Source organism: Ctenocephalides felis, unplaced genomic scaffold (genome assembly GCF_003426905.1).
Source record: "Ctenocephalides felis isolate EL2017-DRISC unplaced genomic scaffold, ASM342690v1 CF-g0.4_SCAFFOLD_01886, whole genome shotgun sequence".
Lineage (NCBI taxonomy): Eukaryota > Metazoa > Arthropoda > Insecta > Siphonaptera > Pulicidae > Ctenocephalides > Ctenocephalides felis.
Window position 1 is genome coordinate 44,477,035 of NW_020538040.1, and position 16,290 is coordinate 44,493,324.

At 29.9% G+C, this 16,290-nt stretch overlaps 1 protein-coding gene across 1 annotated transcript in view; it reads right to left on the reverse strand.

The window, feature by feature from the left end:
- LOC113375005 (band 4.1-like protein 3) overlaps positions 1-16,290 on the reverse strand; it is a 573,702-nt gene that overhangs the window by 338,449 nt on the left and 218,963 nt on the right. The window lies entirely within an intron of this gene.

The window sequence follows — 16,290 nt, forward strand, 5'->3', positions numbered from 1 at the left end:
TATATATCAAAAGAAATAATTATCATAATATGTAGAGAGCTTTTGTAACTATGTTTCGATCAATCTATCAATAATGTCATTCTATTTGATTCGTAGAACACGTTTCCTAATGGCGATAAGTGATTAGAGACTTCAATTAAATAGAAAACGGAACATTAAAGAGTTCGACAGATGTCAGCTTAGCAGGTCAATGTAAAATTAGGCCAGCTCTACTAATTCGACAATTGGTGGATATAAATTGTTATGACAATTCCTTCTCAATAATATCTGATAATTTCCATTCAAAGTCATATTAGTTTTTTCTTCTGAGATTTCATAATTTATCGTATTTCTTTTTATTATTGTTACTGTCAAATATTAATAATGTATTGACAATCTAATTAATGTCTTGAAAAATTAATATAAAGCTCAAAATAAGATTTTTAGTAAGAAAATATGTAATGGAAAATCCCTTCCATGAAATAATATGTGATAAAAAGTATTTTCATGAAATAAGGTGAAAGAAATCAGTTCACGAATATGTTGTGAGATATTTGAACTACTAGAATTTCCAGCTTTTATTCGTTATGATTGCAAAAAAGACCTCAAAATTGCAGATTAAACCCCACTTGACCTTACATTGCCCTCATATTTTACATAATTTTTAAAACCGATAAATTTTGCCAAAGCCATAAATTAAATAAATTTCAAGAGCCATATATGCCAATGTTGCAAATTGCTTAAGTTGCAACGTTGCAACAAGTTACGAGTTACAAGCTTCTGTGTAGTACATTATTCATCAGTTTGCGTTCATTGTCATCCAGGACATCATTTATAACATGTTTGTCTACCAAAATCTTCAAATAAACTTATAATCTCACCGATTGTCATAAATCGATCTCATTTCACCGATACCATAAATTAAATAAATTTAAGAGCCATATTCCATTGTTGCAAGTCGTCAAGTTGTACCATTGCAACAAGTTACTATTTTCTTTCGCGTAGTACATTGTTCACCAGTTTGCATTCATCGTCATCCAGGACATCATTTATAACATGTTTGTCTACCAAAATCTTCAAATAAACTTACAATCTCGATCGAAGGTTGGCGACCTTCAGGTGGGGTGTCTGTGCTACCAGACGCGGTACCTACGTATATATGACTTATACATGAACGCGATTCTAATTGGGAATGACTCGTTGGCGTGGGTGCCCAGAACGATTGTTATACAACACGAACTATCATAAAACATGAGATTTGTACGAGGTTTCTCACGTAGAGATACACTGAATAGCTAACTGCTATTGCATGTTGCACACTAATGATAGACGGACATCTGGGATAAAATTTACAGAAAAAGCTTCACGTCCGTTGACATTTTTATTACTATTTTTAATAAATGAATTATTTAAAATCTATCAAAATATAAATGTAATATTTTTATATTCGTACCAAGTATTATGATCATCTGATAATGAAGAGAAACATATATGCCTGTAACACGGGGGTTACTATCCAACAAATCTACCTTGCCATGCAAAATAAAAAACTAGTACAAAAGGAGGAGTTACGTTCAAAAACATGCTATATATTATAATTTTATTTTAAGAGTTAACATATTTATTAAATTTTCTTAAGATGTGGTACATATTAAACCAATTAAATTCGTCATAACTAATTTCTATCCAACGAGAGTGTTTTCTTTTGGGTGCGATAATCATCATCCTCTGAGCATTTTTCTATACTACATTCAGTAGCAAATAAGTCTTTAGTGCAAAAATATTGCTCACGCAGAGTTCCCTTTATTAAAATTTTGTATTCTTTTCAATTGAAGAACCTTTATTTATGAAACATGATTGACTGTTTGGGTAAGTCGGGACCTTTTTCATTATGTTTGGTTTGAATCATCTATTGTACGGTGATTCACTAATTTTAAATTAGATAAAGTTCGCTTTTAATAGGTTTCACTATATTTCTTATTTTAATTCACTCCATTCTCGAACCTTCTTAGAGCCAACTCATGCTTTAAAAGTACCGTGTTATAAGGTGGATGTTCTCAATTCTCGATGTAAAGTTTACACCGCGGGTTACCGGTGTATATATAAAAGCCCTTGGTCTGACAAACCAATTTGAAAATTATGTAAAATTACGTATTTGAAAATTATGTACGTATTTGCAAATTAATGAAAACATGGAAAAGTAATATAAATGTACATCATATTTTGAATCTTATGACAGTTCAAACTCAATTCGAGGAAGAGTGTCCCATAAAAGACAAACAAAATAATTTATAATGATAAGAGGTTTCCTATGATCTGAAAACTATTGGTTCTCTGAATACATATTAAAACAACAAATACGAAACTTGATCATTTCACCGAGCTAATTGTAATGTTATTCACAATTTATATTTTTAAATTTATATATGTTTATATATTATATGTTTAGTTTTAATTACTAGATAGTCTATTGCTGTCGTTTGAAAAATTTTAAATAAATAAATATTTATATTTAATATTTATATATAATATAGTCAGTTGCTTATATAAAAAGTACTCGAACTCTGCGTCTATGAAGCCCCTATAGGATTATAATAGCGCGATGATACGGCGAATTACACAGCCCGATAGCCGTTTACATTATTATGACTAAATATGAAGGTTGGGCAGTAAAGCTCATGCAATTTACGATTGAAAAATTATAGTTCGTTTCAAATTTCTTCTAAGTAATAACATGGGCGTAATGGGGAAATCGATTTATTGTAATGCTTTGTGTATATGCATTAGGAATGAACAAGTAACCAATATTTTACATAAGCTCATATCGTGATGATTAGAATTTAAAAGCGAGAAACTGTGATAAGTTGATCGAGCCTTACAAATATTGAACGTTGAACTTTTATTACGTATTTATCGACACTTTATAAATAAATAATTCAATCTGAACAAAATAACTTGTGTTGAACTTGAATTAATAAGATAACCTTTAAGCAAAATAATTTAATCATGTAATTTATATCTTATATTTTATTTCGATTCGAAAAATAAAAAAAAACTACTCAAAGTGTCACTCAAAGTTTAAAGAGATCTGCCAAATCGTTTGGCAGATGATGAGAAAATAAAGATTTAATAATATCCATTTCAAATTTTGAAATCTCTTTTAGAATTAGAAAATCCATGCTACACAAAATTTCTTCTTTTATCTTCCCAGAAAAATTAGCTACTTGCATCGTTCTTGGTGCAATTCTAGTTGGCAAAAAGCTATTTTGGTATATTTACAAAAAAAGTCTAAATCTTGAATATTTGCATAATAATCTAAATTCTCTTAATCAATAAATCGCTATTTGCAAAACTTTTACATTTAGAGCAAAATTTGGTCTAACCATTTTGATATTTAACTTTATTTATTATACTTTTAATTTATTTTATGTTGATGTCGTTTTGCCTAGTTATGTTTATTTAAACGTTAATTGTCGTCGGAATGCTATGGTTTCTGCTATTTCCATTTATATTGTATATTAAATAGGTTAAATAATATTAAGTCAGTATACTGAAGTCCGCAGAAATTTTAATACATTAAACCTATAAAATGAAGCAGTCTTAAAATATTTTATGGCTGTATTCCGCGATGAAAGTGCACATAAGCAATAGAACATAGAATCTGCAGCATTGGCTTAGGTATAATATCATCGTTCGTTCTACAAGAGGACGGAAAATGCTTTATATGGTCTCTGAATGTAAGCCCTCCAGGCTTACAGAGAAGGGTCATGTTCCTCGACCAGAACTACAGCGAAATGATATCATATATAACTATTCTCGGTCTTGGAGCATCCAAAATATTTGTTGTTTTCAGGCATCTGTTAATGGAGCGAAACTAATTATTTTTATTCTAGTTATGTACTATATATTTATGTAAAAAAGACAAAGACAATTCATGCAACAGGTTCTAAAACTTAATTTTTTTTAAGAATAATATTAGAATAGAGCGGCGCACAAAGATCTAATTTGACTTTGAGCAATTATATTGTAAAAACCAAACCAAATATATTACAACAAATAACACATATCAACTATCTGACTGTGTTCAGTAAAACTCCCAGCTACATCATCAATGTAAAAAAGTTTTTTTTTTTTGCTCTTTTTGTCACCTGGTCCTTTTTACCCCATGGGTAAAACGGGATGACCAAGAAGCAAACAGGTTCAATGCATTATATTTAATGTTGAAGGGATTTTAAGAAATAATAGCTACATTGTTCAACCAATACAAAACATAAATTTCATTGGTAAATTTTTTATAGAGATAGCATGGTATATAACCTTGATCTGGTATTTCAAAAAAATGTTTATCAGCAAAGTTGAAGTAACTATTTATTAAAATTTTCTCTTATAAAATTCCTTTTTGAATTTGATTTATAGTTTTATCGACTATTTTTTGTTGTTTACACCTTGCCAGGGTAAAGATTTAGTTGGTCCTTTTTTCCCCACTTACGTGTAAGCTCTGATAGATGTTATATAAAACGAACTGTTGAATCTAACTTAAAATAAACAATACATTTAAAAAAACAATTAAATAGCGTATAAATTATAGGTCTCGTAAACTGAACAACAGTGCTCACAACCAAAAAAACTAACAACAAAGGAAAATACTGTTTATATGAATTTTCAAGCATTGCCGTTTATCTACTGAAGCAACGTCGTAAGAATCAATGTGATGACTCGTTATACATTTTTTTTCTTCAGCCTTCAAATATTGTTAACTTTACTTGTTTTTGAGATACCAAAAAACTCCTTAACTTCACTTGTTTTTGAGATATCAATGGTGGACCTTTTTTCGTGCGGACTTTTAAACCCCGCTCTACCCTCTGTTACTTGCACCATATAATGATTACATTTTAGCCAAAAACTTTTCCATAATGTAACTTCAAAATATACACAAATATATATTTTCCTGTTTTGCATTCATATACATATATAAGTGTTTTCAGTTGACATATACATACATAAGTGTATACGTTGACAAACCCTGTTTCTCAATTGGCTATATACAGAAATTTATAGTTTTATGAGTATATTTTCATAAATATTCTAATTTATGGCTCTATCGTACAAAGCGATAAAAGTGTAATATTAATATGTCATTTTTAAAGGTACGCAGAAGGATCGTGGGCGAACCGCTCGTGTGAGAAGTGAAACTTGTCTAATTGTATCATGTTACACTATGTTCTGATACTATAGGTAAAATGAGATGTTAAGAGACTCAATTTTATGCGATTCAAATCCAGAACAAAACCAGTTCCTTGTGTTATAGACTGATCTACTTTGCCGAACGATCATTACAAATAAGTGCTTTGGTATTGGAAGGAGAGTAACACTGGTCACTTGGAACAAATGGTTCAAATAATACAGATTATATATGAAATTTATTATTTGACTGAAATTATTATCATTATCGGATAAATTATTATTAAATAAATTCGGAATAATGTAAGAGATGCTGCTTTTAACCACATGACTAATAGGTAGTTTATTATGTATGACATCAAGAATTTCAAAATTATATCGATTTGAATGATTATTTCACGTCATGAATAAGTTCACTAATAATTTTTCATACAATAACATAGAATCAATTATGACTTGATGATTTTTTCAGCTTCAAGTTTAAATAAAAAATACACAAATACACAAATAAATAAAAAAGTACGTTTAATTTTGATTAGAAGTAACACCGCAGTTGGCATATGCTCTGTTTACTTTGCGTCAATATCATAAAAGGACCTCAAGTTTAAAATTTATTTTGCACAGAATTTAAACATATATTAAAATATATGCTTTAAAATCTACCACTTTTAATGGTGCCAATACTGCATATATGAATAAATTTTTGACATTTAATGCTAAATAATTATATGGTGAAAGGGTGGAAAGACTAGATTTGATGATTAAGAGGTTACAAGTGTTTTCTCGGGCAAAAAACGGACTTTTTTCAATAATTTTTTTACATATAAAAATAATATATTTTAATGATTTTTTTTATTTAAAAGATACATATTTAATAAACATTTTGTAAAATTTTCGAAAAAAAATATCGAAATAGCGGTCATTACGAAGCCATTTACGGTAGTTCCTCGGAAAAAAGGTGCCTCCGCGTTGTTAGCAGAAATTCTTTCAGGATCATCCAAAATAAAAATAAAAAAAAACATGTTTTAGTAGAGACAATAAACTAGGTATTGGACGAAGGAATGAAACAAAAATGAAAATTGGATTTTTTTTTGAAGACATTTTTATGAAAAAATGCAAATTTCGATGAAAATTTATCGACATTTTTTTTAAAATAGTTATAATTAAAAAAGAACGTCGTTCAAAACCTTGTAAATGTCATCAAGATCAGTTGAGTAGTTCGCGAGAAATCTTGACAACCGTCTTTGAAAACATAGTTTTGAAAAAAATTTGTTTGAAGTTTTAAGAGACAATAAAGGCGCAAGGTAGACTTCGGAAGTCCACCTTTTCGAGGCTGTATCTCAGAAACCGTATCAACTTGAAAATTTAGGACAATATTCTAGAGATGTTATAGAATGTTATAGAACCGTGAAGGGCATGTAACCCCTTAGTGTAATTCTAATCATTTTTTCTACTAAACTCGGTTATGTTACAGTAATGCCATTCACATGTTAAGTAAAATAAAATATTGGGAAAATACTAATGAATTAATACTCAGAAATCATAAACGAGGAGGGCATGACATGCACATCTCGAACCGTGAAAGTCTGATCATTTAACAGAAAATAAATTTTGTTTTTGAATAGTCCATTTTGACATCATCCGATTTGACATCATACCATTTGACCCGTTTTTGAAACAGACATTAACATTGTAAGCATAATTCAATTTATCATTTAGAAGTAAATTTGCACGTTCAACAGTTTCATAATAAAAAATATTATTTCACATTAGTAACTCGTGTCTTATACTAACATTATATTAGTTAAATTTCATGCATAAAATACCCGATTAATTCATTTTATAAATGAACTACTAAATAACCTCTACCTTTTTGCTCATATCCTTGTTGACATGCAATATCAGTCGATGTACCCCTTGAATGTCCGGATCGATTACAAATACTTTGATATCAAACCGCGCGATCGTCGTTTCGCTCCGTTTACATCAAACAAACCGTCCCTTGTGCGTGCGGAAACCTCACACATGGCACAGAACGCAAAGCGCGGCGTATGGGCGGCCCGTAGTGATACAGCCGAGCAACATTTTTGGAAATTATAGAAAAAATAGAAAAATATAAAAAAATCTCTGTAGTGAAACAGCCGAGCAACATTTTTAGAAATTATAGAAAATATTGAAAAATATAAAAAAATCGCTTTGATAAGACACCTTTTTTCAATTAATCATGAACACTCTAATTTTCATTTGCAAGTTTTCAAATGGTTAAGCAATGTGATGAATTATATAGAGAAATTGAGGGCGCCTTTAGATAAATCTGAAATTACGTTTTCATTAATAATCAATAATTGCTATTGATGAATTCATATCAAACAGTACAGTCTAAAAATGTGCACACTTTTCAATTATAGCCCAATGACCTTCCACTTCTACCAACATAGAAGCATTCCCCACTCGACAGAGTAGTTAATGCTCAGTTCCAGCCACCGTTTATGTTATAAGATTATTATTTTAATGTTTTGTAATTTTATTTTGTTAATATTCTGTTAATTATTTACATTTATATTTTTGTATTTAGGTTTAATTTCTTATGTTTTACAAACCTCAACAATTTATAAAACTTAAATAAAGTTTTGATTGACAAAAAAAAACTTTTCATTTTTTTTTCCTTTCATCATAAAAGGAAAAAAATTATTTATTCTCTATGTTTTGTTTATGTTATTGAGTCGGACTTATACTCTAATTGAACTTTTATCATAGTTGTACGTAGATTTTTTTGTTTGGTTTATAAATTAATTATTGTTATTTTAGAAGTAAATGGGGTTCTGCTACTGGTGATAGAATATGTTATTATAATGCAAAAATCAAATTAATTAGTTACTTGTGAATAACCAATATATTCATCATGAAAAAGTGTCAGAACTTTTGTATTGAAGCAAGTTACATGAACTTCCCGACATGTAATCGACTTAGTCAATTATAATTCAATTAAAATATTTATGAGTGATTTATAAGTATAACTTATTTGAGTTGATTTATTACATGATTGAAAATCGAATACGTGCCTAATTTTAACCTAGAGTATTTTCTAAAAGCGCGACCGAATAACTAAAATTTTAATATTTTTTTATAATTTAACCACTTTCCATTCGACTATAATGTTTTAGTATGTTTATGTATATGATATGACCAGGTACTCTATCCCCATACCAAGTATCATTAAAATCACCAAGAATTTTTTTTAACAATCAATTACGAAGAAACGGCCTGGCCGATCTTTGGCTAAAACTAATCAGCACGATTGCCATATAATATCTTTCGAATAGTATTTGAACTTTCAAAATCAGATCAAAATTTTTGGCTAAAACGCGGCCGAAAAATTTTGCACTTGACTGCTAATTTCAAAAAACGGCTTAGCCAATCGTATCAAAAACCTTACCAACGCAAGTGCTTAACAAGTTTCATCGAATGGCATTTTAATTTTTTTAAAGCGGTTCCCCCGTTTTTGGGAAAGCGTCGAAGATAGGTCTAATTTTAAGAAACGTGAAAATCGCTACTCATTTTTTAAACTTTGATAAATTTTCAAATTTGAACGAGTTGTCGTTGGACCGAAATAGTTTAGTATGTTTCATAAAACTATGATATCTATCGTCAAAACAAATTTCATAAAAATAGTCGAAAAAAAATTCAACAATTGACTACAAGAGAACCAAGAAAACAGCTCGGCCGATCAAAAACTATTTAGTACGATTCCCAACCAATATCTCTGAAACGATTTTTGAATTTTCATAATCGATTCAGGATTGTAAGCTAAAACGTGTACAAAAGATTTTGTACTTTTTTGTTAATTACCAAGAAACGGCTCGGCCGATTGTCACGCAAAAATGATAAACGCTAGTCCTCATCGAGATACATCGAATGGCTTTTAAATTTTTGAATTCGATTCAACCGTTTTTGAGAAAGCATCGAGGAAAGGTCAAAAATCGATTCATTTGCATACACACATCAAAATTTGGCCTCATTCGATTCAGAATGACTTAAAATGGTGAGAAAAAGTAAGCAAACTGGATTTTGTCGCGAAAACATAAACTTCTCCTTCGGAAAATTAAAAATAGTAAAATCCATTGCATTGCATATATATTAAATTATATTTCCCCCTCATTCGATTCAGAATGACTTAAAACGGTGAGAAAAAATAAGCAAACCAGATTTTTTCGCAAAAACATAAACTTCTCCTTCGTAAAAATTAAAAATAGTTAAATCCATTGCATTGCATATATATTAAATTATATTTTTCCCTCATTCGATTCAGAATGACTCAAAACGGTGAGAAAAAATCAGCAAACCGGATTTTGTCGCAAAAACATAAACTTTTCTTCCGGAAAATTTAAAATAGTAAAATCCATTGTATTACATATATGTTAAATTATATTTCCCCCAGCTCTGCGCGTGTAAGACAGTCGGGTCAAACTTCTTGCGACATACTTGTCCTATACCTCATCTGCGATACTTCTTAAACCCCGTTCGACGATCAAATAGATCAAAGGAAATCACGTCATCCGTGAGCTAGAACCGACGCCATAACAAGAAAGGCACACAACCGAGAAACAATTCTGAAAGTGACTATTATATGTTATGAAATTAGTTGACACTTCTTGTGTGTTGTCCCAAGGTGGGTATGAGTATTTGCTCAGCACCCGATGATTAAGAATTTACATGAAATTATTTATGAACGTTCAAACTTTTAATGAAGTCGTTGGAAAGACGGGAGAGCGTTGTTAAGACTTATAATGATGACACCACGTGTAGGTTTCAAAAAACATTTTAATACCCTTTTGTTGAGAGTTTCTTATAAAAGATATTTACTCACTTTTCTTATTTTATTTATATGATTTAAATAAGTTGAGTAAACAAGATTGAATACCGTAAATCAAAATACACCTGGTCATAATTGTAATAAAGTTGTTTGTCTGCATTATTGAATGTTCTTGGTTCGTCACCAAAAAAACCTTAAACGACGATCTTAATATAGAATTTATAGACAGAGTGATAAAAGTAACAAGTGTTCAACATTTTCTAAAACTGGAAGATCATACAGATTTCCTAGTCACTCAGCCTCTTGAGACACCAGTCTCAAAAAACTGACAAAGAAGTTTCCCATAGACAATATTCAAGTGTAAAAACATTATCTTTGGGAAAATCAACAGAATGAGTGAATCACTCATCAGAGTGACAACTATTGATATATTAAAATTTGGCACAATAATTTCATATGTGTGTTTACAAATGTGAGTATATGCAAGTGAGTGAATGAAGTAAGCCAAATACCTCATATAATAATGTATTCTGATTACTATTAAAAATATTAAAAAATTGAAGTTCTGAATATATTATAATTGTCTTAATTAATAAAGCAAACAAAACCTTATGCTAATAAGACTAATTTTTCTATTGATATTTTACGGGAATTTCTGTAAAAAAACTTCTTGATATTGATATTTTAAATAACAACAAATAAAAAAAGAAAAAGCATATTTACCTATCAATTCAAATACAAAAATATATAATACCAACTAAAATTATAAGTTAGTGCATTACCTATCATCTAGAAGATCAAATATTTATGAACATTTATTTGTACCTGATATGTTTACCATTTGGCAATCATTATTAGTAAAAAGTTTTATCGTATGGCATTGACTTTTTTGTGCTTATGCTAATTATAATCTTTGCCAAGTATAGAAGCAATTACACTTGTTAAATTTGTATATTTACATACATCAAAATAGAGAAAATGATGACAGAATAATATCAAGAACTAAATTGTAAAAAAATGCCTTGTTAATGGACATACACAAATTGCATTCCGATTTGTATAAATTAATGAGCGGTAATAATAGTGTGATCTCGTCAACATTTATGAAATTAGCATTGGTCGTAAAAACATGGTCGTAGTTTAGAAAAAGTGATGTATATACAAATTACTATACGTAGTACATATATTTATATAAGGTGACCATACAGTCCCGATTTTTTCGGGAATATTTGTCCCGGTTTTAGGTGTTTTGTCCCGGATTGTCCCGGATTTTTAAAATAGTTTGATCGCCGATATTTTTTTAAATATATTTCAACTAAATAATTTGAACCGACAAAATCTGCATATAAGTTTTTAGCTCACCTACACCCCCCCCCCCCCCCCGCTCTCACATACATTGTAGTCCGTCCCGGATTTCATGCAAAAAATATGGTCACCTTAATTTTTATCAATTCAAATTTAAGAAAACGCTATTTTTTGGTTCTGTATTTTGAATATGCCCGTGTAATGTAATTATATATTGTACTTGAAACAGAAAAATATTGCTAACAATATTATTAGCAAGCCATTTTCAAGAAGCGTTTAAAAGTTTAATCACTTTTTAAAAAAATCTGATAAAATTAGATTAGTCGTGAAATGTACAAATGAGAAAAAAATAAATAAAAGCAAAACACTAACAAAATATTAATATGTACATCAAAATAAAAAGAACTGTTAGGATAACAAATGCAGCTACAAATTAAAAAATAGCATTATAATGTATCAAGTAAAATATTCAACTCAATATTTTGGAGATTTATGTGGAGCTAAATTTATATGAAATGCATCAAATAGTATAAAAACTGCATAAAACTCTATAGGAATGATGTATAGAAACTGTGATAGTAAACTGTAACTGAATACTAAAATACAAAAATACTATCTTATGTGTTTAATTTTTTAAAACCAATTCAATCACATATTTGATCCCATTTTAACATATTTTTAGGTAAACAGAAAATATAGAGCCAGTCCTCATATTTTACTAGGCACGTACGTTCTGGCTGGTTTATTTGCATGAAATACTATCATGGAATCGCCCGATTACTTTGTAAATCTAGTTTCTGCATGTTCGAAGACATGTTAAGATTAACTATACAGAAATGACTCGATCACAGGTGGCATGACACGATTTGTACATATGTCAATCAACGCCAGAACTGTAATTACCAATCATCGCGGAATCAGACCCGCGGCATAAGGCACAAGTACGCGATATCTGCGCGCGATCTTGAATAAATCTATCTGGGTAGTACCAGCATTAAATTTAGAACATGAATTGAATGATAAATGTTTCATTAAATACGAACCTGAATGCTTTATATTCAGTTGATAAAATCACATATGTGGATATAAAAAAAATCTCCATGTTAGCGACAAAAATATATACTATGTGACTATACAATTTATTACCATGAGGAAAAACGATAAAGTAAATGTAACTCAAACTAATGTGATAATTTAATAATTTTAAGGCGGGGTACAAAGGTCCGATTTGACTTTGAGCATTTTTTGTGAAAACCAAGCCAATTATAACATAACAAATCACACATTTCAGCGTTCAGTAAAACTCTTAGCTTCATCATTCCAGAAATGTTTTTTTCTGTTTTTCAAAAAATTGTCACCTGGTCCTTTTTACCCCACAGGCGGAATAAAATCGGATAGTCGGAGGGCAAATAGGTCCGATGCCTTACTTCTAATTTTAAATGGATTTTTTTAAATAATAGCTACATTATTCAACCATTGCAAAATATAAATTTCTTGGGTACATTTTTGAGATCCAACACGGTATACAACCTTGATATTTTGAGAATATATATATATATATATATATATATATATATTCAATAAATGCACATAAGGAAATTTTCCGCCATAAAGTCATTAAAGTCAATATAGAAATATCAATCCAATATATCAATCAATCAAACTCGTTCTAGTAAATGGGTGTGTCAATCAAATCTAATGTCAATACTTTGAATGAATTAAATAAACACGTTAATATAATGAGATAATATCTCACTTTATGTTTTGTCATAATTATATTTGAAGGTGATAAGCTAGGTGAGGTCGGAAATGATATAATAAATTTTCATTCTATATATTTCTTTAACGTTAAAGTTCAGATCTGCATTCAGTATTTGGTATTATAATAAGTGCATTTATTTGCATAAAAGACATAAATTATGTATTTGAATCTTAAAGTATCTTACTCAAACAGCGATTTTCTTAGAATTATAGCAAAACCATTCCAGTGATAAAGTTTCAATCTAAAATTAGGAGACATTTAACTTTCATAATAACAATAGACAAACTGATATATAGAACAGCGCTCTGATGCATATTGAATGAATTTATTTTACTAGTGTAAAAAAAAAAATTCCCAACAATCTAATTCATACAAATTATCATTGCAAATTTTAATATAATTTCCTACGTATTTGCAGACAAACAGACTATTGGACATCAAAATGTCAACAACATGCTACCGTTTGCATAATATATATATATATATATATATATATATATATATATATATATATATATGTATGTTGTCAAAGCATAAACCGTTCATAATTTGCTGAAACCTGAAACAGTAGTTAAAATGTTCAGCACCATTTTAGGTGGGTTGGACGTAGTTCACGGCTCAGATGTACTTCAGAATTTCAACAATCTATTCGAACCACATGGGTCGTAATCCGATCGTCTGTACGTAATTTAATAGATATAACTTTGAATTCTATACGTTGGTACTGAACAACATAACCATGAATTAGACGATTATAAGTGAATAACAATTTCTGCTTTAAATTCAATATTACGAAAACAACGTACATTGAAAGCAACTACTGTTAGTAATAAAACTATAAGGGTGTTTTTAGATAATCAAATACATCTGTGCATGTGTAAACTTATTTCAGATGGTATTTTTTATCATACCAAAAACAAATTAGCAAGTTTCCCTATTAATAGGAATTGAATATTTTTTGAATGATTTAAGGGGCATAACTAGTGTAAGCGCCTAAAAAAGGGTGATTTTTGAGATTTTATATTAAAAACCCTACTTTATCAATCATTTCAAAATTTTAGGAATATATTTATGCATGTTTTAAGAATACATAGTAAAATTTTTTTAAGTTATCGTCGATCTCCAACGGCGCGACAAACAAGGCCCTTCACTGCTGCAGTGATTCCAGCCTTCTACGTGGATGAAATTTAAAAAAACAAAAATCTCGTTAAGCTAGATAATATTGTCTGTAAAATGAACTACGATAAAGAAAAAAAAGTCAAAAATTGACAAAATGACGGCGTTTTTTTAAAAAAAATCGAATTTTATCCAAAATTTTGGTCGTTTTTGGACTGCCAAAATTCGATTTTTGATCCGATCAAAAAATCGATAGTTCATTTTACGTAAAACTATATATAAATCACGTAACAAAAAATTGATAGTGATCATTTGTTTTTGAGTAATCGCTGCAGCAAATTCGGAAATTGCTGTTTCGAGAAAAACGCGTTTAAAGATTAAATGATCGTTATACTATATACTATATATATATATATACTCTTTAAATGGCTGTGACGCAAAAACTATTTAAGATATCGATTTAAAATTTTGATATGTTATTTCTAAGGGTATAACCTATCGAAATATGGAAAATTTTAAAATTCGATTTTTCGAAAATTTCACACTAGTTGTGCCGCTTAAATTGGTTGATCCGTGTTCTCGAAATTGTATCCGCACATACATATGCAGACATGCATTTTTTCTAAAGTATGTCAAAATGTTCAAAACTTTGGAACGTATTCATCTTTAAGTAAAAATGTTAATTTTCGATTTTTTTGCTATTACTATACCTTGCCCTACGGGAAGTTGATTAGTAAAAGAATGGTCATACATAAGTAACACCTACTGAAATATATTTATAATAAGTATGCACTAAAATAGAAAAATAAATAAAAAAAATTGAATACAGGAAACGTCCATCGTAAAATAATTTATTGTCAGTCACTAGTGACATAATTGTATGTACCTGTATGAAAATCCTGCAAATCATAGATAATAATCACATGCGACCATAAGTACGTGCGACCATTTCGTCATATTATATAAAATGGTTTAATAAGACAGTTTCGCGGGCAGTCATTGTGATACGCATATCGAATAGCGACTGCTATACATAACTCTGCCTCTAATATTACTGTCATAAACACACCTACACGACATCACTCCAACCGCTAACGATATATTGTCTTGCGATTTTAAGCCACGCCCGAATAAAACGCGATATTCACGTGTCGGATCCGCGGACACTTGTACGCGATAATGACTAGATATAATGAATCACTTCCAATGAGCAGCCGGATTTCAATCGCGGTCTCGCTATTTCTAATAATGACTTATGAAGAATCGAGGGCGTACAGATTCAGCAGCAAAAACAAATTGATGGGAATCAATGATAACAGAGAGTACAGTATGAAAGCAAATTAGCTCACAAGTTAGATTAAGTATGTCATGATTTTATAAACAAAAACAAAAAGGTGTTACAAAAAACTGTTGTCTAAAAAATCATCGTTGAATTACAAAGTATTGAATTTCAATTAAATCTACTTAAATATTTATGGAATTGCTCTCCATAAAATGGATCATATGTGTTGGGAATGACCTTTCGAACTTTATTCTCATAATCAGACATACTTCACTGCTAACTAGAGAGGAATTATTACATATTTTTACAATAGCGCGCACCTTTTACCACTTGTGTGCATACAAACTGGTTTAGTACAAAAATTTGTATAAACTTACGATTACACCAGACTACAAAAAAATTGGCTGTATTGGGTGTCCGTCATATGTTTTCCAATGTATTTTTTACCGCTGAACACGAATCTAGGTCAAAATTGGCTGTATTGGGTGTCCGTTCATATGTTTTCCAATGTAATTTTTACCGCTGAACACGAGTCTAAAGTCAGAATTGGAGGTCAAATCGCAAATTGAATGAAATTTTAAAAAAACGACAAAATCTCCGATCTAGTAATTCTTCTGTATAACTGTAAAAAATCTTATACAAAAATTCTGAGGTTTTCTGACTTTTTTACTATAAATGACAATTGAGTGTTCAATAATCAACCCAGGGCCATGGGGATGTATTATAACTTTATCACATTTATAGTTATTTTATTAGGCGTACAAAGTCAGTGGCTTTACTAAAAGACGATAGATAAGCCTTTGCGACAAGAAGTCTACTAACGGGCAAGCTGATTTTCCATTTAATGGAAAA